This window comes from Ruditapes philippinarum, unplaced genomic scaffold (assembly GCF_026571515.1).
Source record: "Ruditapes philippinarum isolate M1 unplaced genomic scaffold, ASM2657151v2 ctg9287_1_1_1_1, whole genome shotgun sequence".
Classification (NCBI taxonomy): Eukaryota; Metazoa; Mollusca; class Bivalvia; order Venerida; family Veneridae; genus Ruditapes; species Ruditapes philippinarum.
Window position 1 is genome coordinate 8760 of NW_026855211.1, and position 26990 is coordinate 35749.

The 26990-nt window shown below is 30.8% G+C and overlaps 1 long non-coding RNA gene across 1 annotated transcript; it reads left to right on the top strand.

Annotated features, from left to right (window-relative positions):
• Positions 1-4525: 4525 nt before the first annotated feature.
• LOC132742508 (uncharacterized) lies at positions 4526-26732 on the top strand. The gene is made up of 3 exons (XR_009627436.1): positions 4526-4594; positions 23898-23994; positions 26583-26732. It is a non-coding gene; the product is annotated as an uncharacterized LOC132742508 (long non-coding RNA).
• The last annotated feature ends 258 nt before the right edge of the window (positions 26733-26990 follow it).

A 26990-nucleotide genomic window follows, 5' to 3' on the forward strand; every position in this document is an offset into this window, starting at 1 on the left:
GTATTCATCATGAACTTAAGACTTGTCAGCAAATTAATTGTGACAAAAAAGAAATTTATTGAAAAGCTATATTTTTTGTTTGTTTAGATGCTGACCATCGATACTTGATGAGTGATGTACTATTTAACTTTAAAATTGTTACAGGTATTGATTATTCGGAGACTTAACAGCTTAGATTTTTACCCCGTGACTAACGCAGTAAACATTAAATATAGTGAATACTAAGAATCGTGATGTTGAATTTTACCGATAAAATGTGTCTTTCAATCGAAAATTTACTTTTTCTACATAGTGCATGATATATAGTAACAGATTCTTCGTTATTTTAGGAAAACATAACAGTATTTTTTTAGCCTTTTGGGAAACCACCAGGTACCGTTTATTTGGGGATTTTTTCCCCTTTATTTTTAAATGATAATTTACTGGTTTCTAAACTAATGAATACATAAAATACATACCATTTGATGACAAAACAGTCCGATAACCAGCATTTGGGTATTCTTGTGTGATATTCCTCACTAGGTCCTCCAACAGTGTCTGTTCAATGCTTGAATAGTTGCTGCCAATCTTCAGATCATATTCTTTGAGACGACGTTTTACAGTACTCTTACTCGTCATAAGAAGTTGAGAAATGTCCTTTACAGTAAATTTGTGATAAACCAAATATTCAAGCACTGAAACTGGAATATCATATTTTGGCCTACTCCTCTTTCCACTAGATAGTGGAACTTCGACACGGAAAACATTGTCAATATCAGTATCATGCATCAGATCTAATGCCTGTTTTACAAAATTTAGAGGTCCATCCATGCAGGTGAGTAATGATAACTGTTGCATCAGTTCATAAGTTTCCATCAATTTATCTTCAATGTTGACAGTTCGTATGGCATGACAGAGTTTCACTCTCAACATGTTTTTTATTTCCACTATTTCCTATGTCATTTTATGAAAGTGGCAACAAATAGCGTTAACTATTAAAATATCCAAAGAAAATGGCGTTTTGTTAAAAAGCGGACATAACTTTTCAAAACCATTCTGTAAATTAAGTAAAGCTAGCATTTAGGAAACTTTTGTTAGTTTAAAACGTAATGAAAATCCAATGTAAGCTTGGCGTATTGCGTGTTACCATATTGAGAATTGTCACTTTCATTTTAACTTGTGAAATATGTAGATTGTCGATGTGATAAGACAAAAGCTTCATTCAAAATAGCAAAATAGGTTAACAATGTAAGATTTGGTATTTTCTTGAAAAATAATGAAATTAAACTTTAAACATTTTGTGTAAGTATAAGCACAACATGTGAAATAGTTTTTCATCATGCATAAATTGCAAGTTACTTTTTGCATTTTGGGGATTAGCGCTTTACAGTTTGAAATCTTATAAACTGGCATTAATCAATTTAGCATTAACGACTTGGCATATTCTAACTCGACATATCGTGGTTTTCAGCTTTGTGACACTGCGAAAAAGGTATGGATATACGGAAGTGTACGGAATTCCGTATATCATTAATATACGGGTAAGAATACAGAAAACTGAAAATACGGAGATGTACGGGACCGTATATTATGTCAGTCCGTATATGACCAATATACGGTGATCCGTACACTCGTAATATACGGGAACTTTGATATACGAAGTCCGTATTTTAATGATATACGGAATTTTTATAACAAGTCCGTATATTACTAAAATACGAAATTCAGTATTCGTGCAAATACGGATTCTGTATATAAAAATAGCGAATGAAGATTTACTTCTAAATCGCCTATTACCTATGAGAGGAAAGAAATAGTCTGATCTAATATTTGTGAGACATTTGACAAACTAACATAAAACAGGAACGCTTTTACACGATGTAATATTTTCTGGAAGTTTAAACACGTCACTTGCATACTAATAATATCGTCAGTTCACAGAACGTGTAAAACATCCACCTGTAGCATGCAGACAAAGAACGACAACGTATATTGAAATATCTTCTTTTGTATACAAGGCGACGCGGTATTCTAGCTCAATACCGCTTGGTTTGCTTTTTAGCATACAGCCGTAGATAAATAGCGAATACTTTACAATTGCGATTGACGATTAGATAGTACTTTTTGTATTCTGCATTTAAGGTGAATTATGTTATTTTGTAATTTCTTAATCATTATCATTATAATGATTTAAAATGATAAGCCAAACATGAAAAAATGATAAAGTTAAAATTGTGATGTTCAAAACATAAAATAATTATATTAAAATCGTGGATCTGTGAAGTTGAAATCGTAAAAGATAAAATTATGGAATCACGAAGATGAAATCGGGATTGTCCACACACAGTATTAAAATTTTACGTTTATATATATCCTATAAATAATTTAATACATGTACTTTCATATGTAAAAAAACAACAATGTGAATGATATCTCATTCATTCATTCATTCATTCATCACTCATTCATTCATTCATTCATTCATTCAATCAATCAATCAACCACCAATCAAACAATCAATCATTCATTAATCATTTATTCATTTATTTATTTATGTATTTATTTAGTTATTTATCATTTATTTATTTAATCATTCATTTCAGGAAACATAAAGACTTGCATTTTTATACACAAGTTTGGAATATAAATCTTATAAAGTTCCGAATTCCCCAATTTTAATTATTTTCGCGCGGTCTCATTTCTGACATAATATTGCGTAACAGCCACGTGCTGTATTGCGATAATCGAGGCCAATACTGATTAAGCCGGATATTGATCCGGATATTGATCATAAACGCAGCAGGGTATCACGAGTGTCGGTTTTCTCCGATTATGTAAGTTCGCGCAATTGGTGTTGAATGTCTTTAATTAACGGTAATTTTCACTGTTAATTTCTTGTAAGAAAGAATGGAATTAAATTGGGATCTTATAACAGAGTCTCTATATTTTATTCCAGATATTATAAAGACTCTAACCTGACATATTAAAATGAAACAGATATAGCCAATGTTTTTGCAGCGTCGTGTTGTTGTTATCCTTTTATCTGGCGGATTTCGTCATTTAAACAAGATACAATTAAGTTATATCTTAAAGTAAATTCTGAAGTACACTGCCGCCAGGTCCAATTATATCTAAGTTAAAAAGCTAGAATCAGATGAATATCACTGCGCTGTATGTACGTGTATTGTTGATAGATGATGTCAAATTATTCGAAATAGCATTTCTTGAAAAATATCATCATCATCTCCCGAGTGTTCTCATCTCCCATCAGCCGTGTTCCTGCATAATTCGGTGACTTGAACATTGTTCAGGACAGGGGAACATGGCCGTACTATGTAAATTAAACATTTGTACCCTGGTTATAATAAACTATGTATCTTTGAAACATTTTTTTGTATAAGTAATTTTTTGTTTAAAAAATAAAAAATGTCGCCATTTGTTGTAAAAAAAATCAAGTTTCAAGTTAAGAACATAATAAATCATATATTGATAGTAAAATCATTTTTCAAATTGGACTTTTGAATTGTAACCGATATTCCACATATTCTTATACTGGTAAAATTTTATTTCAATTATTAAATCCGCAGATAATGTGAAGGGATCTTTATTTTTTTATTCTGTGTATAAGTAAGTAAGTAATTTATTTATTTTAGTGACGTGTGTAAACATATTTTACAAATCTAATTTTACAGCATATTTAATACACCCGACCCAATGGGCCTAAAAGTTACCCCCAATAAACATAAAATATTTACATAAAGTAATAAGTGTCCTCATTGGCTTTAAAGCATATTTGAATGTAATGAAGTGTCTTCTGCATAATAGAAACTAGGACATTATATGAATAAAGTCCCAAACAGAACAGTTATTCCATAAGAGCAGATAATGAATAAAAAAATTCTAATGTAAGTACTGGGCTTTCAACACACATACATTTATTTAATTACATTTGTCAAACTAAAATATATGATAAATTTTACAATTAATTATCAATCCTTTATAAAAACAATTTAATATTTTAGAATTTTGACAATTCGACTAAAAAAATAAAGAAATATAAAAAGTACATTCTCTAGAGAAGTTATTTCTTATTTTTATTTTCATGTTTTACCCGCTTATTGTTGTTGTTACAATGTGTAATTTATGAATATTTCTTAACGCTTCTTAAACGTCTTCATTTATGAATATTTCTTAGCGCTTCTTAAACGTCTTTTATTATTATTATTATTATTATTATTATTATTATAAAAAAATAAATAACCGATTAAGTTTTGCCTATGAAAAAGTATCAATGGTTATTTTATACATGTATGCAAAGTTATCGTTTATGGATTCATTATATTTTCAATTAAATATTTTTGCATTATTTTTAATCAAATTAAGGTCTTAGTATGCTAGTTTCTTCCGCATTAGCACGGACCTTAACTTAAATCCGTGGCATTATTAATGCATCTAGGCATATCACGCGTTTTCAAAACAACCAATGAGATTAAAGCGTTGGTTTTGTATCACGTGAATCATATAAACCAATCAGAAATAGCGCGGGCGAAATGAAAAAAGGAAAAACACGATTGGAAATGGATAATAAATAAAATTCAGAATATTGCAAAACAAGGTAGGTTAAAAGTTTTTTATCGTTGTAATATCACAATGCGATCAATACGATCGTAGAATCGTATTCGCAGAATAGTTGAATTTTGTGAACAACAGCTTATTTCAGGTTTAAACTGGTTTGTTTTTAGAAAATTTGTACACTGTTTAATCTGTTTCGCTATCCAATATAGCCGCCGGATTAGATAATTAATGCAGGGATATATCCCTAAATTTAGACTGGGAGCTTACGAGTTTGATTTTGATTTCTAAACTGTATCTTGTTTAATTAATAATTTGTTTGAAAAATGCAAAAAAAATGAAAAGGGCATTTCTTAAATTTGTTAATCATAAACTTCCCTTTTGGGTAAAAAGACACCACGTTAAAATAACGACATTTAAACATCGAAGATGTCAAGGTATGATACAGCCCCTGGACATGGTCGTACTAAAGGATTAATCAGTGTGTGTGACACGACCTATGTATGCTTGATTGATCAACTGATTGGACTTTATAATCTTGAGCGATCTCAATTATCACTTAAAAATCGGATTGACCGCCTTATTTAGATAGAAGAAATTTTAGACCAATGAGAACAAAGGAGGCAATTCTCTCTAAACCAATCAAAATTAACTTTATAAAGCGGGTGTTCGGTAGAACTTACAAAATCTACAACAAACTCTGCTAATTACAAACATGTAATTAATTATACGCATCCCAATGTATACGGTTTATAACATGTAAATAGAAACCAACATAAACAACAGTCAGCCCACATTGAATTGGTCAGAAAACGTTCCTGACATGCCTTCTCGCACACAAGTATGCGAACTCTACAATTATAGGTAAATTTCTAAAAAAAAAAATTTTTTAGTTATATTAAATAAATATTAGTCCTGTTATAAAAGACGGTACTCTATATAAACGTCTTGGCCGATTTTAAATTTAGTGATTTTAATTAATAAATTTTAGATTTCTCAAACTTAGTATGGGATTGCCCCATCTTCCTCCCATGGCAAAGGTTGTACGTAGAGACAACCCTGCCATGGGGGATATGGTATGCACATAAACACATGTACGGATATTATAACAAGTATAATAAACATCAGATCCCTATTTTTTTAATGATTATAAATGAAGTATATGCTCGCCCATATGGTCTCTTTCCGGTGGCGAGGGTAAACAAACGCAAACACACACACACATTATCACTTAACATCATGAAAGATCATATCAGGTACGTATATTACGTACCTGATCATATCGTCAAGACACACTCAAATTTTATTTATTTTATGTATGAAATTGATACCGAAACATTGGTTATTTTTTAAATTTATTTTATTATAATAACAATTATAATAACAAAAATTATCAGATTTGATAGATTAACATATTTTAAAAGAAAATTGCTTAGTACTTCTAAAAAATATGTTTATAAATTTTTAGATAAAATTGTCTTTCTCAGTCTTGATAATTTAACGTGCAGAATACTTGTATTATATTCGCAAATATACAAATCCCCATTATTTGATGCAAACAGAAGTAAATTTAAAGATTCCACTTTTCTCATTTTTATTCACTTTTTTAAAGTTTCTGTACACATGTTGTTATATATTTCTTAATTATATTAACCTACTCTTAAATGAATAAAAATCTGAAAAAAAAGCAAACAAATATTTCTTTTTCATTTAAATCATTATACAATAAGATGAATAAAAAACTTGAAAATATTTGTCAGAATGTGTTATTTACATTAATGCAAAGAATGACAGATATATATCTGTATAATTGCATGTAATATGGCCGACAGGTGGTAAGTTTATCAGTTAACTGTTAATTCGCTTACCCTTGGTGTCAAAAGTACGGACACGTATAGCGACCATCCCTATATGATATATATCAAATGACTTTTTTATCGTCTGTTTGTTATTATGATGCAAATATGATTTGAGGAAAGAATTACATATTTTAAAAGATGTAAGTGTTTTATTGTTCCATTTTGTCAAAAAGTTTAAAGTAGTTTATCTTGCATTATAAGATAAAAACGTACAATAGATTACAAAAAAATACGTATTATATATGATTTACAAGAAAAGCATTGATGCAAAGCATCAAAGGGCGTCCAAGCAAGAAATGCAGCAAGTGAAGATGAACTAGTACACATATGATGACAAGATATTCATATAAACTACCAGAAATGTATATCACTTATGAATAAGCGGACGAAAGACATTGTTCATTATGAACTTTGATTGGCATGCTAGAGATTAGAATATTACTTGTTATTTCTTTATGATCGTGGTTATTAATAGCAACGGACATACATGTATGCAATCATTTATAATCCATATGTGTAACGCATGATCAACACGTACCACACCTTTGTAATTGTCCCTTAAATTATTATGTTATCGCTATTAGCGAAGACCCCCTCTTAAGGTATCTGTTCACACTTTAAGTTAGTAAAAATATGACACTGGTTATATTACCATGTTGATCATGTTGAGCATAATTGTTTATTATACAATAATTGTAATATCTAGTAATTTTAATTAAAAAAATACAAATTTTATGAACATTGTTTTCTTTTCTTTTTTGTGTTTTATGTGCTATTTTAATACTGAGTTTTTACTACTCTTTTTTTAATAAAATTGTAAAATAAATTTTAAGAATTCAATTGTCATATTGATCGACGATTATAAGTCAAAGCTTAACTGGAAAAAAGTCAGTAAATTATGGTTTATCTTTCAATATATAATATTTTTTTTTTTTTAAAACATGTACATGTACATTTGTATTTTTTCTTTATCATTTTTTAAATTATCAATCAATTACATCATTCATAAAATCTAATTTGTAACTTTGAATAATTCCTCGGCATCTTTACTAAACACGGATAACGAATTAAATAAAATGTTTCAAAGTTGATAATGTCATTTTAATACCATAAAAATGTACCTTTTTCTCAATTATTGTACATATCACGGATTAATATTACATATAAATCCGTGTACATATTTATTGTTTTTATCTCATATAGATAAAATGAAACATGCTATTGTTGTTTTTCTTCTAATTGTAACGATATCAAACATCTACTCCAAAACCGGGAGAGACCGGACAATAAACGTGTGGTACTATTCGCCGGTCACTAGTAAATCCCGGTCAAAATAGACCGGGAGAGACCGGTAATTACCGGATAGGAGTGATAAATATATATATCTATAAATAGATTTTTGGAATATTTAGGTCATCAACTGATCATTCTAGGATACATGTACAACAATAACATACCATGATAACCCACTGTGTACTACAAAATGATAAATAAAAACCCCGAAGAGCGCGATTTATTGACGGAAAAGGTAATTTCATTTTAAAATGTTTGCATTGCGAAATTCTCCAGTTCGCTATTCATTGTAACATATCGCGACATTTCAATCAAGCACCCTCATACCGATCGGAATGATCGGCTTTTATTATGACAGACTCAAAGGCTCGAGAAGTTGCTGTCGCCCTTTCACAAAATCTGATTTCATTCCATAAGGGCGCCGCGCTTCGGCGCGGACGCCAACAATATTACTCAATTCAATTGCTTCCTTTATTAAATACAAATGTCTTGACTTTTCTCTTAAGATTTTGGATCTATGTTCCTAAAATAACATCAAGAGGTCTTAAATATTTATCATGTACCATCCTCTGCACATACATATCTTACAAGAATATAATGGTTTCTATGATAACTAATTTACATCAGGTACTACTTCACTAGCATATCTTATGCTTATCAACAACTTGTTACCTTTGGTTACTTTGTATTTAAATAAAAGATTACAAATTCAAATAGGCTTGGGTTTACATAACTTAATTTATTGCAAAATAAATGTTTTTATGGTCACTTACAAGCTTGATGGTGGGTTTCATTAGGTCTTTAGTCATAGGTCGAAATATATTGGGTTCGAAAAGGCCGTACTAGTAAGTACACTAAGGTTATCGTTATGAGTAAGTACAATGTGATAATTGATGCTGATTAAGTCCGCCATTTTAGAAGAAGAAATAATTCATAACAATTTTCAATAACCCACCATCCCACCCACATTCAGTATTCAATTTTTGACAAGCTTATAAACATCAAAAAGGTTTTGTGTTTGTTTATAATTTTATATACAAATGATTTTTCTTTTCACTTCAAGATATGTGTGTATATTAATTTCATACACAGTTTTAGGCAAGGCAATATTGTTAGAACCCAACCTTTGATAATTTTTCGGGATATGTGTGTATATAATTTTATATACATTTTTCAGAAATGTTTGCTTGCTTTGTATACAATTTTATGTTATATTATAACTTTCATATCAGCATTGTTTTATATGTTTATATGTCATTTATTATTAAATGGCCATTTCACAATTTTATGTTAGTTTGATAACTTTCATATCAACATTGTATTATATGTTTTTCCGTCATTTATTATTAAATGGCCATTTCAATTTCAAAGTGTAGTTGTTATTCTTGAAAATTATCAAACAGAGAAAACTTCTTCAGGCAAAGATACAACAAATTGAAATGTTGACATAAATAGATTTATTAATAGTTTACTGTGTTATTATGTTAATAAACAAATAAATATAAATAATTACTGTATTACTTTTAAAATGTTTTAAACCATTATATTACTGTTTCTGCACTTTGTTTTACATTACACTATTACAGTTAACTAGAGTATCTAGTTAACAAGTCCAGCACACTGAAAACATACAAAATGTTACTAAATGCCTATTTACTTAATGTTTTATTTTTGCAGGGTTATTTTCCTTTAATTTACAATATATAATGTTAAAAACACATTAAATTATAATAATTAATAGTTTACATATGATACTTATTATTAAGTGGTTTTAGTGGCTTTTTATTAACCCTTAACTATGATATTAAGTTACATTAAAATATTACAGCTACATTACATACATACAATAAATAATTAATTAAAAGTTACAGCAATAACTTACACATAATAATACAAAATTATAATATATAATGATGACTTACCAATTTGTGGAATTGTATGCTTTAAACAATATTAAACCATTTAATTAACTTTACTTTAATTAACAAACACTTTACTTACACAGTGACTGGGTGCTGCAAATTATTAGATAAAGAATGCATATTATTAAGAACAATGTGCATGACAGAAAAAGTTAAATGATGTTAAAAAGGAATGCTATTTTTGAACCATTTTAATATTTTACTTAATTTTAAATACATGAAAATTAGGTTTTTAATTTTGCTTTTTTAGTTTTATTTTTATAATTTTTTATAAAAGATATTAAGTTTTTTGTAGACTTTATTTTTGGCGTGAATTTTAATGAATGAAATGCCGCAAGTACGGAAACGTATACTGACTCCCCTTATATGTGTTGCTATTTAGTTGATGTTTTTATCATTTTATTTGTCGGCAAATATTTATCAAATAAATCAATAACGGTCATTAAATGAGTGTTAAGAAATGTAACAGTCTATGTTCAAGAAAATTTATATTTGACTTGATATTTATAATTCGTATTTGTCAGATTTATTTAAACCGATACAAATAAAAGTGTGTTTACAAGACTTTAAATATTTCGCACAATAGATAACTCTTCGTGATGATGCAGATTATAAATTCTTATTCGCGCGATTAGTGTAGTGAGGAGAATTGAAGAAAGTGGAAAAGGTTTTAAAGGTATTTTATTCATTTTTCATTATGTTATGGTTACATCATGTATGAGCAGAATGAAAACTGTAAGACAGATTTTTCAAAACGTTTTTTTAACAATTTCTAAAAATATGTATTATGATACTATAAAAATACAATCACGGAAAGGGGTCGTTTTCGAGTAATCTGCCATTTTTGTTCTTGTCTGTTAAAGGGCAGTAACTTAACCCTCATTTATACAATTAGTAGAGGATAAAGAGACTGACAATGACAATTCTTTAATAATGGGTATTTGAAAAAAAATGGCAAAGATAAGGATATTGAAGCAAACTACTTTTCACTAATTACTAAAATGTTGTACATTCGGTTGACAGGAAATCAGCTACATAAAAAGCAGAACAATAAGACAATATGATTATCTGTTTTTGTAATAAGCATTTTCTAAAACAAGCTCAATGATTCCCATTTCTCCTCTTTATATGTTTTTGATACTCTAAAAATATTTCAAATGTCCTGTAGGCTATTTTTCATTGATTAAATTTGCCTTTCGGAGAGCAACGTAAGTATAATCATGTAATATATGCATTGATAAATTTAATTTCAATAAAATTCCTTTCAGGTGCCCTTCAGTACTGACAGTTCAAGATGTCCCATCTGTGACGAGAGGAACAGAGGATATTTGTATATCACGTGGTCACATCCTCTGCAAATTATGAGATAAAACACAAAAATCTAGTGGCAATAATCTGTGATAGTGCCCTTTTCGTCGGACAACCATCTAGAGCATAGGAAACATTCACTATTAAAATATCAGACAACAAGACATAATCATCATTCTCAGTTGAATTTTCATTACGATGTGATGTTCTTTGCAAACATTCTATTCAGTGCATTGCTCACTTTTGTATAATTTTATTGCACTGTTTTCATTTTCAATTTGTGTCAAAAAGTTAAAAGAAATTTTACAGCCAGAATAAACTTATAAAGATGAAACGCACCATAACACTTTTATATATAGATTTTGAGTGATAACCCTCTGTGTAAAGTATTTTTTTATCTGGAACAAAACTGAAAAAAAGGTACTTGATATATCAAATTTAAACTTCAAAGATTTATAGATCTTTTTAAAGAAAGGAAACTTTTTCAAGAACAATAATTCTTTTATGCATAATTTTGGATTTATCGAACATTGTATTTGTTCATAAAAGTTAACATGTTCCGGCCATGATTATGGCAAGGGAAAATATAGTTTTAACCCTGTCCGTCTTTATGTGCGTGTTCGAAAACCTTGTCCATCCAGTAATGATGTCATGCATGAAGGGATTTTGAAATAACGTAGCATAATTGTGTAGCTTGGTGACTAGGTTTATCATTTGCAAGTCCTAGACCCATAGTTTCAAGATATAATTCACATAAGTCAAATGGTCAAAGGTCAACAGTGAGAAAATGTTGCCTGACCCTTATCGCTGTCATGAATCAGGGGATTTGAAAATAACTTTGCAACTTGATGATAACCTAGACCTAGACTAGCTCCAATGTAAAGGTCAGACTTAGAGGTCAAAGGTCAGTAGTCAAAACATCGTGTCCGGCCGAAACTCTGTCATGTAGCGAGAGAATTCGAAACAAATTTGCACAAATCATATTGAGACGGCATGTGACTTGTAAAAGCAATACTTCTACCTCCAAGGTCAAGGTTACACTTAATCTGGGGATTATAAATAAACTTAGCATGAGGAGTCGGTGTGTCATGCGTAAGACCTAGAACCTTTGATCCAATGTAAAAGTCACTCTTAGAGGTCAAAGGTCAGCTGTTAGAAAATCTTGTCCAGCCAATATTCTTGTCATGTATCAATGGATTTTGAAATATATCTTTGTAAATAGTACACATGTGTAGCATGATCAAGGGATTTTGAAAAATGTTAGCGCATTTGTTAAAGATGACGAGATAGTGTGACAATTGCATGACATAGACCCCTAGGTTCTAGGCCAAAGATCACACCTAAAGCTTAAAGGCTAGAAAATCTTATCCAGTCTAAATGTCAGATGGCAAATGTGTTAAGCATTATGAGTCCTTGTTAGCAATTGTGACATTCAATAATTTGACAATACTTTACTTTGTCTTATCATAAATTTGTTATCCTTACTTATAAAGCGGGAACATCCGTGTCTTTCAGACACATTACTAGTTTTACTTTGTAATTTATCATGTTTATTTTTTGTCTACAGCTAATAAAGTTAACACAATTTATCAGGAAATAGATATCACTTTTAAGACTCCAAGAACTGTTTTGTTCAATCTTTAATTAATTGATACATGAGGATATTTATCCCACAATCAATATATTGAAGTAAATCAGAGTTTATGTTGTAAACATTATGATTTTCCTGGTCTAATTACATTAACTGATGATTCAGTGAATTTGATAATATGAGCATAAAGATGATTTCATTGTATTTTTTGTATTTTGAGATTGTAATTGTAATAATACTTTAAATAACAAAAAATTGTTAAAAAAGTATGTTAATGTTATTATATCTAAAATGGATGACCTTTTGCTTGACTGGTTGGCTTTTATATCATTATAACACTCTGCTATACATAATACTAAGTAGCTTTTTTAGATTTTAGAGTATTTCTTGTAATTTTGTTTCTAGACATTATTTATGATTTTATTTTTTTACCATATACAATTTACAAAATGACTTTTAGAACAAATAGCTATCGGTATTTATGCTAACATTTTTTTAATCTTATATTAACGCATGAACGCTAAGTAGACTCCCTTTAATGACACATCCTTTTCAACACATTAAACTAATGTCTATGTGTTCTTTAAAAACATGTTCAAAGGTACATACATAACATGTAAAAGTATTGATCAAATATTTTATCGTCTATAACTTTTACTATAAACGTTTGACAAAAGTTTTTAACTTTTTACAGTTTCGTAATAACATGACTTTGTGATAATTTTTGTATTGTTTATATCATTATGTGATATACCGTAGATGATTAATCATAAATGATAATTGTGATCCTTATTTCAGAATTTGATTTCATTTCGATGTAAGTCTTGTTAAATATTTTAGATGTAATAAAGATGTTATAAAACAATGAAAGAATTTTATTCTATTTTCCACGTTTCCCATATTACAAAGCTAACATTCACGTCAGTCCCTCTAATCAAGCTGCATGTTATGAAAAGACAATGGGATTGAAAATTTGTGTTTGCAAGTGGTTGCCATTTTGTTTGATCATTACTAATATGCCATTGCTGTTAGTAATTTACATATGTTGTATCGTTTGGTTCGTGTCATGATAACATTATGGCCAAAGAAAAAAGGTTGCCTTAAAAATACTGGAATTAAATAATATAAACAGAAGATTTGAAATGCTAAGTGCAATAACATGCACTTCATTCTGTTTGCATGATTGAAACTTTACATCAAATACAGTATTAAAGGTTAATATTAACACAATCTACAACAGAAACAACATACAATCCTGTAATAATTTGTTGCCCTTTCACTATTGTATGGTATTTTGCACTTACTCTTTTGCAAAGTCCTGTTGTTGTTTGGTTTCACTTTTACGCTCTTTCCCAACAGGTATTTCAGCTCCAATAGGCGGGTAGTTGTTCCTAACCATCGTTCCTGGAAGTGTACACCACGTAACTAACTACCTTCCTCGCGCCTAAACTAACCAAAGCAATCTCCGAGGATCGAACTTCGGCCGTCGTAGTTAAGGAGCTTACATTATTTCAGAAACTAGGGAAACATTACAGCTTTTAAACTAGGCTTTCATGATAATAACATGTCGCATATGTTGCAGTTCGATTAAGATATCCGTTCGCGAGGTTACCCATTTCTTGGGCTTGCCGGTTTGCAGGTAAATGGGCAGCGGTATCAAAGAGGCAGATATTTTCGAATCTGAACCGAAATATCATGCCAGGTGTTTCCGTAAAAACTAATATGGGGGTGACAGATAAGTCGTGTGTTTTCAATGGCGTCATTTCAGCACACTTCAGAAATGACCTCTGGAAATACATAACAAGAATGACATATATGTAAAATGAAATATTTTTCGCAATGAATGAGCGTTTAACAAAGTAATTAAAGACGCTGTATGCTTTACTTTGCTTTTAGTTTATGTCTTTACCGCTCTTACTTTATTTCCCAAAGGTCTTTTATTTTTAGTATACTTGCGTTTCCAAATAGTTATTTATTTACCAATGGCCTGAACCATTTTTTTTGCTCTGTTGCTTTTTGCAAATTGTGCAGTTGTAGTGATTTAGTATTCTGTATGGAAGTCAAAATACTACTTTGTTTACATTTTGCTACCTGTATGACAAATCAACTCACATTTAGCTCTGCTTTTCTCAAGCAAAAAGAATCTAATAGTTTCACAACCATTATTTAAGCATTATTCAATTCATATACACGTACGTATGCCTTTTCTAAAGAAATAAGCATTTATTCTTTTTTGAGGCATAATGTGCCTTTAAACAAAATTACCAATAGCTTAATAAAGGTTAAACCTATACAGCAAATTGTTACATATCGTAAGAATATATTAACGTATAGTTTACTTATATGGCATGTTCTAACATGAAATAAGTACATATAACATACATATACGTTTTTTTCTCACTTCTACATTGGGCATTTTAAGCTCACCTTACTATAGTAGGTTGTTAATATGTTGATGACAGTAACTGAACTTAGAGATCATTGATCATACGTTGAGTGAGAACGGTGAAAATTTCTGAACATGCTTAAAATTTTGGTAACTAAAAATAATTTGATCTGAAAATAGTTTATGTAAAGAACATAATGTTTTTAGTTCAAATTTTTTTAACCTGATGCCAAGTTTTTTCTGTTCGACAGTAGTGCCGCTGCTTTTATTTTCATTATTACTTAAGGTTTCATTCTTCCTTGCGATGATATATCTAGACTATAATAATAATTTGCCGTTGCACCTAAATTTCGTTACGTCAGTTATTCACGGGCCTGTATATACGCACGTATAGGGGGTTCCCAGAGGTGACTAAAAGTTTCAATAGTGGAGCAATAGGTAACTTGTTAACCCTGAACCAACCAATCAAATGCCTATAGTTTGTACCACTGTGCTTTATTTTTATAGAAAGATAATAAATTATTTATTGCCCCATGCATCATTGTCATACATTGAGGTTAAAGAAGTATGGACAGGGATGATTCTATATATTGCACCATCAACAACAACACAATAAATTAACTGGCAACTGTTGCCGTAAAGTATGATTGTCTGAGCTATGCACGCGAGCAAGCACAATAATTATTTTATATGGAATTATTGGAAATTAATAACAATAAAAAAATAAACGTATCCCGGAATCTGCATCATAAGTAACCGAAGACGATAGCGTTGGCTCTAAATGAGCTGTTGAACGGTCATTTTAGTGAACCTCGTAATACACTAGTCAGTCTATTTGGCTGTATACTTTTATGATATGTATATGTATTGTATTTCGTTTTAAAACCGCAACAAGTTAAACAATCAGATAAATAATTATATTATTTATAAAACGCCTAATAAAATATGACCGATGAACTTTCAGCATTTGAACCATGTGATGTTCCAGTAAACATCAATATCGGATCTTATCTTATCACTTTAACCGCGTTCCCAATTTCAGAGTGTAAAAACTTCATCAAATCCATATTGAATCCCATACAGCATCGTTTTCATTTCAATGTCTAAAATATCTATATCAAATGCAAACAGTTATTTGTCTAGCCTTATTTTTACTTTTAGGGTCAACAATTCATTAATACCTTATTACATTTTAAGTAACAAAATTCCATAAAAATATATAAATGAAGAGCTCAAACTATATTATTGAGAACAACGCTTATTCTATTGGACTCGTACACAGCTACAAAAGCAATATCATACACGGCTAGCTCCTCGTCCAATATAGATCTGACAGCCGTGTACACGTCCGATAGAATTCAGCATTGAACACAACAGTGTATAATATCCTTGACATAAATATAAGATAGTTATGATTATAAGTATTATGCTAAAGGACACAAGTACATTGTTCTATATTGATATATATTGAAACAGACTTTAGTTACAGATAAGCTCCGCCTCCATAGCATGCTACATGTAACATCACTTGTGTATTAAATCTTGGAATATTAAGACGTACTCTTGTTGTCTCTTCTAGTTCAAATTATACAATAGTATATTTTACTAGACATCTCATTTAAGAAATAATATTCATAGCTAATTTCAATAATACTGATTGAACTGTTTATAAATTTTCTCTACGTGACATAGTTTAGTTCTTTATTTTTTCAGATAGTCAAGATATATTACTGTGATAACAAAATACTTTAAACTCATTATTTTCAATAACTGTTATTATCTAACCCATTCATTATTATCATACTTCGGATTGCCACGCAACAATCGTCCAGCACGCGAGTTCATCGGCGGGTCACTTTGTTCCTGAGATGAGTTATTTTCCTCGAGAGGTAATTCAGGGGTACTTGAATTTGAATCATGATATAAGACTTGCGCATGAAATGATTCAATATCGGTTGTATCTTCCGGACTTTTGCGTAATACTGACCGATTTCTCCGATATATGCTGCCGTCAGCAAGTTGTATATGATAGGAGCGGTCACTATGTACTTTTACTATTTTCCCGCGTTTCCAATTTTTTCCTTTTTTAATGCGTACTGATTGATTCAAGGACAAAGGTGGCAAATATTTTGCATTTTTGTCGTAATTGACCTTTTGTTTGTCTTTCGATTTTTTCATTAGACTGCGCACTTTTGAGTTATTTACTAAAATGGGTACCAGTGCTTTATTTGTAACTGGCACAACGTATTTAGTTCTCCGGCCGATTAACAGTTGACTGGGAGAATATCCGCATTCAAGAGGTGTATTACGATATTCTAATAATGCAATGTAAATGTTTGTGTTTGTATATTTAGCCTTTTGCAAAAGTTTTTTGGCGATACCTACGCCTTTTTCCGCAAGACCGTTCGACTGGGGGTATCCGGGGGATAAAGTTCTGTGCTCGAAACCCCACTCTTTAGCGAATTCTTTGAATTCGGAGCTTGAAAATTGAGTACCATTGTCTGAGACAAAGACTTCAAGTATTGACAGTCTCGACATGTGTTTCTGAAGTTTCAGAATGACTGTTTTTGATGTTGTGTTTTGTAAATGGTCTATTTCAAAAAATCTTGAATAATAATCAATAGTCAATAGATACTCTTTACCTCGAAAATGGAACAGGGGTGGTTGTCTCGAAAAATTCTCGTATCTTAAAGTTGTGACTAAACTTACGAGATTGCTAAGGTATAACTAAGATGTCCTTATTTCATTGTCTGGAAGGACACCTTAACGATCTCGTTTCTCAAACGTTATTTACGACATCGTATATGCAAAGGTGACTTTGCGTAGTTAACGCATGACCCACCTATATAATGCATTAACTCGACTTTGAAGAGGCTAGAACTACGGTCTAATCACAGGAACTTGAAATTCTATCACTATTAACGATAATATGCGAAATATACCCCCTATATACTATAAAGTTTTTTATAGTTTATAGGGGGTATATTTGGGTATTATAATTAATATTGGTTATTTGATAGAATTTCAAGTTCCTGTGGTCTAATGTAAAGAAACCGAGGGGCGTGGGTTCAAGCCCCAGATGAGGCAGATTTTTTTTATATCTTTTTTTTCTTAAAATATTATTTTGATGTCTCTGGTATCACTCTTGGTAAGAAAAAAGTGTTTTATTTTAATTATAAAATTATAATCGGTATTTATTGGCTAAGTTATGCCAAATTTATTATCAAATACCTGATATTTTCAAAGTCTAATAAATCAAACAATAGACGGTAAAAGTATTTATATTTGACAAGACCAACCAATTAACATGTACTTTTTAGAAAATTTAGGCAATCTTTGTAAACAGGCCTTCATTTTGGTAAATTTTAGGGATATTTTGAACACGGCATTCCAAGTAGGAAAATGGTCAAACAAATATTTAAAATGTGTGAGGTAGGGTAACATTTTTATACATATTTCAAACATTTTGAGTAGAAACAATAAAAGCATAGCCTGGTTTTGACATTGATGCATACATATTTTTGCAGTATTTTATATCATAGTTGAAATAAGTTTCAAAAAATGTCTGAGTCAAGAAAATTGAGGACAATTTTTTTCTACAAATGAACTTCAGGTACTTGCAAGAGAGGAAAAGGATGTCAGCAATTTTTCTGAAATAATCACAAATAAAAAGAAAACAAACAAAAAATGGGTCCAGATAATAGCAAAGGTGAATTCTGTTAAGAAGCTGCACAGAAGTAAGAAAGAAGTGGAGTGACGTGTGATATATGGCATTATCATGAACAACAAATAATTTCTTATTAAATCCGTTAAAGTGAATAAAACAGCAATTTACAACTGTTTTCAACGACGCAGGGGTAACATACGCACATAAAAAAGATGACGTCCGACGTTATAAGGGCTGCGGAAAAAAGTAAGTCAAGTTTATTGTCATCATTGCGGTGTAATTTTTAGTTGATATTTGAAGCGAGAAATATGCAAACCAAAAGCAAAAATTACTTAGTATGTAAACTAACAACTTTACTGAATTAGAAAATTAAAAGGTATGCCAAAGGTTCGACAAAGCTACTTCAGTCATAGTGTGAGTGATGGCCTGTGGGTGATATGGATTATATTTCATTATTACCTGATACCTTATATAAATGTAATTTGGTATTTTTAACTGTTTTCTGAAATTCTAAAAACGTCAACGTTCGCGAACTGTTGACCGGTCAATAGTTTCGACTGTTTCCCTCGCGTGCTCTGACCTCATTGACGTCATAGTGGATTCCCTTTTGAAGCGCCAATCGATATTGATCATAAACCAGACGTGGCGTGACATAGTTAAAGTATAAAGTTAAATTATTAATATATGTGCAAAACTATTTTCTTGTTCTTTTTTTCTTCTGCAAGTACTGTTAAAACACTAATTGATCAGGTAATAAAACAGTTATTTGATATGTGATTTGGGAACAGTCAAACAGTTGTCCCTCGGTGTCGGGGATAGTGTTTTGAACTGTTGCCCTCGGCCTACGGCCTTGGGCAACAGTTCAAAACATTACCCCTCCACCTCGGGCCAATAGTTTGACTGTTCCCAAATTACATATGAAATAACTGTATACTAATATAACTCAGTTTTCACTAGTTCGCATTAAATAGATAGAGGATATTCAAGTTTTTCTATAAATACAGGATTTATTTTCATCGAGTGGTATGTAAATAAATATTTCATAAGTGGCGGTAGCCACGAGTGAAATATGAAAATTTTCATACCACAAGATGCAAATAAATCCTGTATTTAATTGAAAAAAACTTGAATTATCTGTTTATTAAATACATTTTTCTTTTTGATATTACAATTTGAAAGATTTACTGTTAAATTCTGTTTATTGGCTGAATTTAGAAAAAGTAGTCCGGCAATACACCAGTGAAAATACAGAAAATATGTTTCACTGTAGTGAAAAAATAAATTTTTTTACAGTGAAAATACGGAAATTGAAAATACGCAGTTTATTGCATCAATATTTCATTTCATTTATAAGAACATAATAAATACAGCATATTTGTTAATTTCGAGCGAATATGCTATATATATCCCAATAAAATTGCAATGTTTTTTCAGGTCCATATTCACGAAAAACTAACTATTCAGCCAATGACGCGCAGAAACAGACTCACGTTCAAAGAAAACGTCAGACGCTCACTTGCTGCGTGGACGCTCCGTAAAGAAACGTTATTTAAAATGTATAGTCACGATCGCGGCGTAATTTTTAACTTTTATTAAACAAAGAAATAATGACATTTGAATCGAGAAATGTGCCATTTAGAACACAACACTACAATCACTCATAAAATTAAATTGTTCGCCAAATCAAGTTCAGCAATCTCCTACGCAATGATCTCCCCTTATCAGTACAATCTAGTCCCAGTGTGAGCGATATACTGTGCATGATATGGATTTTATTTTACTGATAATATGAGGTTATTATACGTTGTGTTAAATACTGAATTCTAGCGCCTCGTCAAATATAAGTGCAATAAAACAAGAGTATTTTCAATGACATCTTCATTTCACACCATCAATGTTTTGACACAACTTTGTTTATTTGCGTACAATATGGATTTGATATGTATTGTTTGGACTTGCAAAATAAAAATGAGGCTATCTTGAGTTCATATGCATTTGATACAGACTCTTTGGACTGTAAAAACGAAAAGAGGCTTGATTGAGTACGATATGCATTTGATATGGATTTTCTTTTACTCTAAAAATGAAAATGAGGCTAAATTGACAAGATGGAATCCAATTATATTCGTTATCGTAGACTTACGACGCTGCTATGGGGTCAATTTTTTTACCGTAACTTTACGAGATGTTTAAGATACATCGTAAATTACAAACTCTCCGAGACAACCAGAAAAAATGCAACGATGACCTTACGTCAGTGTTACGAACGTCGTAAGGGATACGAGGCTTTTGAGACATCCACCCCAGGTCTGCTGCCATTTTTTTGGTAAGGTCTGTCGGGGAATTCTGTAGTCATAAGCGGTTCTTTTGTGTTTGCGTCGCGGTATGTTAGACGTATGCTACATTTGCTTACATATATTCTTTAATTTGCTTGGACATGCCTGGCCAGAATATTGAATCTTTAGCACGTTCAAGTGTTTTTGTAATTCCCATGTGACCTGTATGAACTTTCTGTACAAGTTCATTTCTCAAGATTTTCGGTATAACAATCGTATGACCTCGAAATATCAGGTCATTTTCTATGCTTATTTCTTAAGCATGCAATATTATTTAATAAAATTCATGATTTAAAATAAAAGAAGGGAGATGTTCTATATTGATATATATTGAAACAGACTTTAGTTACTGATAAGCTCCGCCTCCATAGCATGCTACATGTAACATCACTTGTGTATTAAATCTTGGAATATTAAGACGTACTCTTGTTGTCTCTTCTAGTTCAAATTATACAAAAGTATATTTTACTGGAAATCTCATTTGAGATATAATATTCTTGATAATATACTAAAACAAAACATACAACATACATGGAAGTCTGGTTATCTTGGAAAAGACATATATACTATTCTTGGCATGTGTATTCTTTAAAGACTTCTTCTCATTAAATATATTAAGCTTCACAGAAACGCAATTGACAGTGCTAAGATGTTGCTCAATTGTCTACCTATACATTAAGTAAAATTCAAATGAGCACAATAAGAAGAACATCTGAACATATTCACGGTGCCTTTACCACGTGACTTTTTATGGCTAGCATAATACAAATAACGAGCAACATTTTATTTCATTTTTGAATATTTCATTTTTTATAGAATTCAATGTAGAGCACTCTTATTCTTGTGATCAACACATTCATTGATTTTTTATTTAAAAAGTTATCATGGCAAAAAATTCTGGACCGTTTTCTGTATTGGTTTTTGCCTCTTGCAGATCACAAAACGTCACGTTGTACAGGCACCATGATATTGAAAACATCCTATCTATATACAATCTGCCTGTAACTATATCTTTCTAACCAATAATGCTTTATTAAATATATATTCAATATATATAACTGTAATATCCAATAATTATATTTCGCAAATTTTAAATAATACGAAGTTGAATTTTACTTAATTTAGCACAAACAAAAATAAACGCTTGAAACACCGGACTTAAACCGTTTCAAAAAAGATAGTTCTACTTTCACGTGGGAGTTATAAATGAATTTTTATAAATATCTGATAGATTTAGTCATTTTATATATGTTTAACTATATAACTTACGTGCAATTACTGAAATTGTCTTCATTTTGATAAATATAAGGGGGGTCAGTATACGTTTCCGTACATAATACTTATTTTAAATCCGTAAAACAAATAAAACAAATCATAAGCCCAATTATTCTCTATTAAAAATACTTTTTAACTCCCGCAAAAATCATCAAACTAAACACATTTAAAAAAAAATACAAAGCAATTATCTAAATGGTTAAAAATACAATTAAAGATAATAATTCAAAAAAAGTAACTAAAATTAACCCAACTGTATTTAAAGCACAAAAAAATAACCCTGTTACACAACTAACGGAGTGTGTCCTTTTATATAATCTTTATCTTGTAACACTATCTGAAGCACAATTATTTTAACATTCCTTCATCTTTGGAATACAAAAAGCCTCAATCAAATGTTTCATATATAATCTTTAAAAAGGCTTTCTACTGTGCTAGATTTTTCTGTCCTCATTATCAAATAAAAATTGTAAAATATGTTACTAAAAAACCTAACTATAAATAACTAATACATATAAATGAACAGAAAAATGTCACATTAATTTGAATCCAGCAATATTAACAGCAGATTGAGTAAATGATATATATTCAAGATCAAATAACAATGTAAATATTGGTCAAATATATATATCGTGTGTTAAATAAATTGTCTTAAATTCTGTTTTTAGCAACATGCAGGGGCTGAAGATATTACTAGATAAATATTTCAGATAAAGTAAGTTTGTTAAAATTGATATGTATTAAATAAATTGTCAAAAGTTATGTTTAAGTAACATATAGGGGTGGTCGCTATACGTTTCCGTACAAAAGATATGTGTATTTTTACATTGATACTAAGCTTAGATCACGAGCCTGTTGTCGGTGTAAGAATTTTAAAACTAGTGAATATAAAATATCGCAACTAACTAGAAGTTTTTAAACGGTTTTGTTTATTAGCAAGATCGAGTTTACTCGCAATTCAGGAAAGACAATTCTTGGTTTTCATTCGATATTTTTGGTTATTTATCTACGTTGTTCAGGATTACCCAGATTTTATGTTGCATATACATGAACTGAGTTTTCAACATTTACATTTGATTTTTTATTGGACATATTAAAATTTGAATATTTTTTTCTTATTATAATCAAAACTCTTTGTTTAGTTTTTAAGATAAACATTACGCAAAAGGTGTTATCGCATGAGTCAGCCACAAACAAGCGCATGTTTGAGGAGACAGTTATTTAATATTTCGTTACACATAAAATTAAACTGTATTGAGCCTTTGTACATCACAAAATTTTCGACAATTCAATATTTTGACTTATATTTCACATAAAGCGATATTGTAACACACGCACGCACGCACGAACACACAAAAATACATAACTACACATGCACAAAAAAGTGAACACGTTTTTACAGTATTAACACTTTCGCACATGTGATCACTTATGAAATATTTTCAATGTGCTCTTTATATTTATTATATATGAGCCGTGTCATGACAAAACCAACATAATGGGTTTGCGACCAGCATGGATCCAGACCAGCCTGCGCATCCGCGCAGTCTGATCAGGATCCATGCTGTTCGCTTACCAACCCTATTACAAGTAGAGAAACTGATAGCGACCAGCATTGATCCAGATCATCCTGCGCGGGCACGGATACGCAGGCTGATGTTGGTTTTGTCGTGACACGGCTCATATAAGTTATATTATGATTTTTTCAGGACAGTGTAAAGCGTGTTTAAATCTTCCAGAAATGCAACTGTGCCCTCTTTACAGCAATTATAGATGAAGCAAAGTATGGTAGCAAGTTATAAAGATGTAAGTTCACGTATATTCATTGTTGTACTTTGTAAATAAAATAAGACAATAACACGGAGGTACTGTCTGTAAAGAAGAGTTACACAGACTCATATATTCCCATCCGTACTGACAGCGTGTGTTTTATTTTTTCTCCAGGCAAAGGCAAAGTCAAATTTCCTTAATTACACGCATTTATTTTGACATGAATAAATGGGGTAAATTATAAATACATTGGTTCTCTTTTATATCTAATTAGAATCAATTCTCAGGTGGAATGATGCACACTTCATCAATGACGTCAATTAAGGCATTTAAGCATTTTGCTGCACATTTAAAAATGCTAAAACATCCATACTTTTAATATGCAAAAATCAAGTATATAAAATATAAGAAACAATTCCAACCCACACAATGGTTTAATATAGATGCACTGTGCATGCCATTTTATTATTTTGAATAAGTTTTCTTTTCTAAAACATATTACTGTATCAAAAAGATATGTATTTCTTTACAGTTTAATCACTTTTATAATTGAGCCGCGTCATGACAAAACCAAAATAATGGGTTTGCGACCAGCATGGATCCAGACCAGCCTGCGCATCCGCGCAGTCTGGTCAGGATCCATGCTGTTCGCTATCAGTTTCTCTACTTGTAATAGGGTTTGTAAGCGAACAGCATGGATCCTGATCATACAGCGCGGATGCGCAGGCTGGTCAAGATCCATGTTGGTCGCAAAGCCATTATGTTGGTTTTGTCTTGACGCGGCTCATATATGTTAATGATAGTACTTTTTTTATTAACTACGTGCGTAAGCGATAAATACGCCGCTTTGATAATGTGAGTGACGTTATATTTTCTTTTGTAGATGTACACTAAAGTTAACAACCTTTGTTCGAATATGTAAAACAGGGTTTTCAGAAGCGAATATAATGCAAGATTAGAAACAGAATTTAAAGACCCTTTCATTTAAGCGATAACAGTCAGGGAAGAGTTTCTTCCCTTACCGGATGTGACGTAAAAGGGGGACCGCATAGAATGTTAGCTTATTTGAAGTTAAATGCGTTAATACTGATCGTTCAACTATGAATATAACATGTAATAATTTACGCATGCATACATAAATTTAATATCAAGAAAATAGAAAAAATTAAAACAAATATTGAGATTAATTCTCGCTACGGTGTGAAACAGCGAAATTTCAAACTGTGTAGTATGAAGTAGTCATAGTACTTTTGCAGTGCAAGAATTTTTAGTGCAAACTTAAACTATAGTTGAAACAGTCTGTGCACAGTATCATGCATTCTGTATAAGTTTGCACCAAATTATTAAATAGGGCTAAATAAAGCTACATTTAAAACAAAATGAGAAGTTAATAGAAAATAGCACAGTATTTATAATCTTTACAATAAATAACACAAAATTTTCTTACTTGATTGATAATTTCAAAGCAATATTTTTGGGGAAAAAGGTGCAATCCGAATCTAGCTGTCTTGTATTGATAGTTACCACAACCTTACCTGCATTACGCCGAGAGTTGGTAAATTTGTTGATAATTTAATTAATATAGCTAGCCTGTTTGAATATAATAAACACAATATGATAGCTGTTTTACACCTGGATATGGACTTGACCACCTCGTCACTTAATTATTATACTAAACGCACAGTATTTGTGCGCACGTGAAACATATTGCGTTGAGACGTAAATGTTTCACGTGCGCACGTAATACTGTCGCATTCGCCTGTATTAATCAAAATATTTCCTATGTTATTTTATGCGAATGTCACATATGATACGTATATTTTATTATCTGAATTTGATTTCATACTATCAGATTAATGCTACAGGCAAGGGAGGATATTTTGATTATTTGTGAGAATAATCACTTTATTTTTAGTGATGGCACACTGTAATCTACACTATTGTATATTGAAGGTATTTATTCGTTGCTGTGAAATTGTGATGAGATAGTTTTTGAAACAATTGAAACTGAAACAAACAATAATCCAAATTTGTTAAGATTTACGTTTTTATATTAATGAAAGGTATAACTAGGTATTCCGCATTTTACTTAACTTGATATCATTGTGCAAACACGGATCTACATCTGAGTGAGTAGCAAATAAAGTTGTACGTTCGCATATCTGTACATTTTAAACCTTTTTTTCCAGAACGAATTGATTCCTCCTAACGATGCTAATATACATTATAAAACGATCAAAAAGATTATGTCAGCACTTTTCCCCAATACAATGTTATTTTGTACTAATATATTTTTAATCAATAAAATACTCTTTACATAGAACAAAGATACCATTATATTACATGTGTGAAATTTATATATTCGAAAAGGTTTTATAACAAAAAATATAAATTATCATCCGTCATAGATTAATCATTTTATTTAAATCCTGTGTGAATTTTTGCTTATAAATGACATCTTTATCCTATTCCTAATAATATAAAATAATTTGGAAATTTGCGTAAGAAAAAAAAATGTATATATGTATACGCTTAAATAAAATGCTTGTGTATAGTCTTTTTGAAAGTTGTTATAACTATTTCATGACACTGTTTAAAGAGGATTTTAAACTCTCTATTTTCAGATACACACATGCCGAAGAAGATTGTAATATCTGGAGAAAACATTTCCTTCGTCAAGAAATAGACACCGTTACACTGGTCTACGTAACATTCCTATTAAAGATGATTGATATATTTAAGTGCTTTTAAGAACAGTGTTTGAATGTCGAATTTCTGTGAATACGGATGTTTATGCCCCCACAATGTGGGAGCATATAGCGTTGCACTTGTCCGTCCGTCCGTCCGGCAGTCCGTCCGTCCGTTCTTCCCGAAATATTGTGAACGCAACTCCTCTTAAACCGGATGGCAGATTTTGCTTAAACTTACAGGGATGAACAACCTTAATGTGTAGATGGTAGTAAAGGAAGGAATTTTCGCTGCGACCAAATTTAACATAATTATGGCCCTTTGTTGATTTTTTCACTAGATAC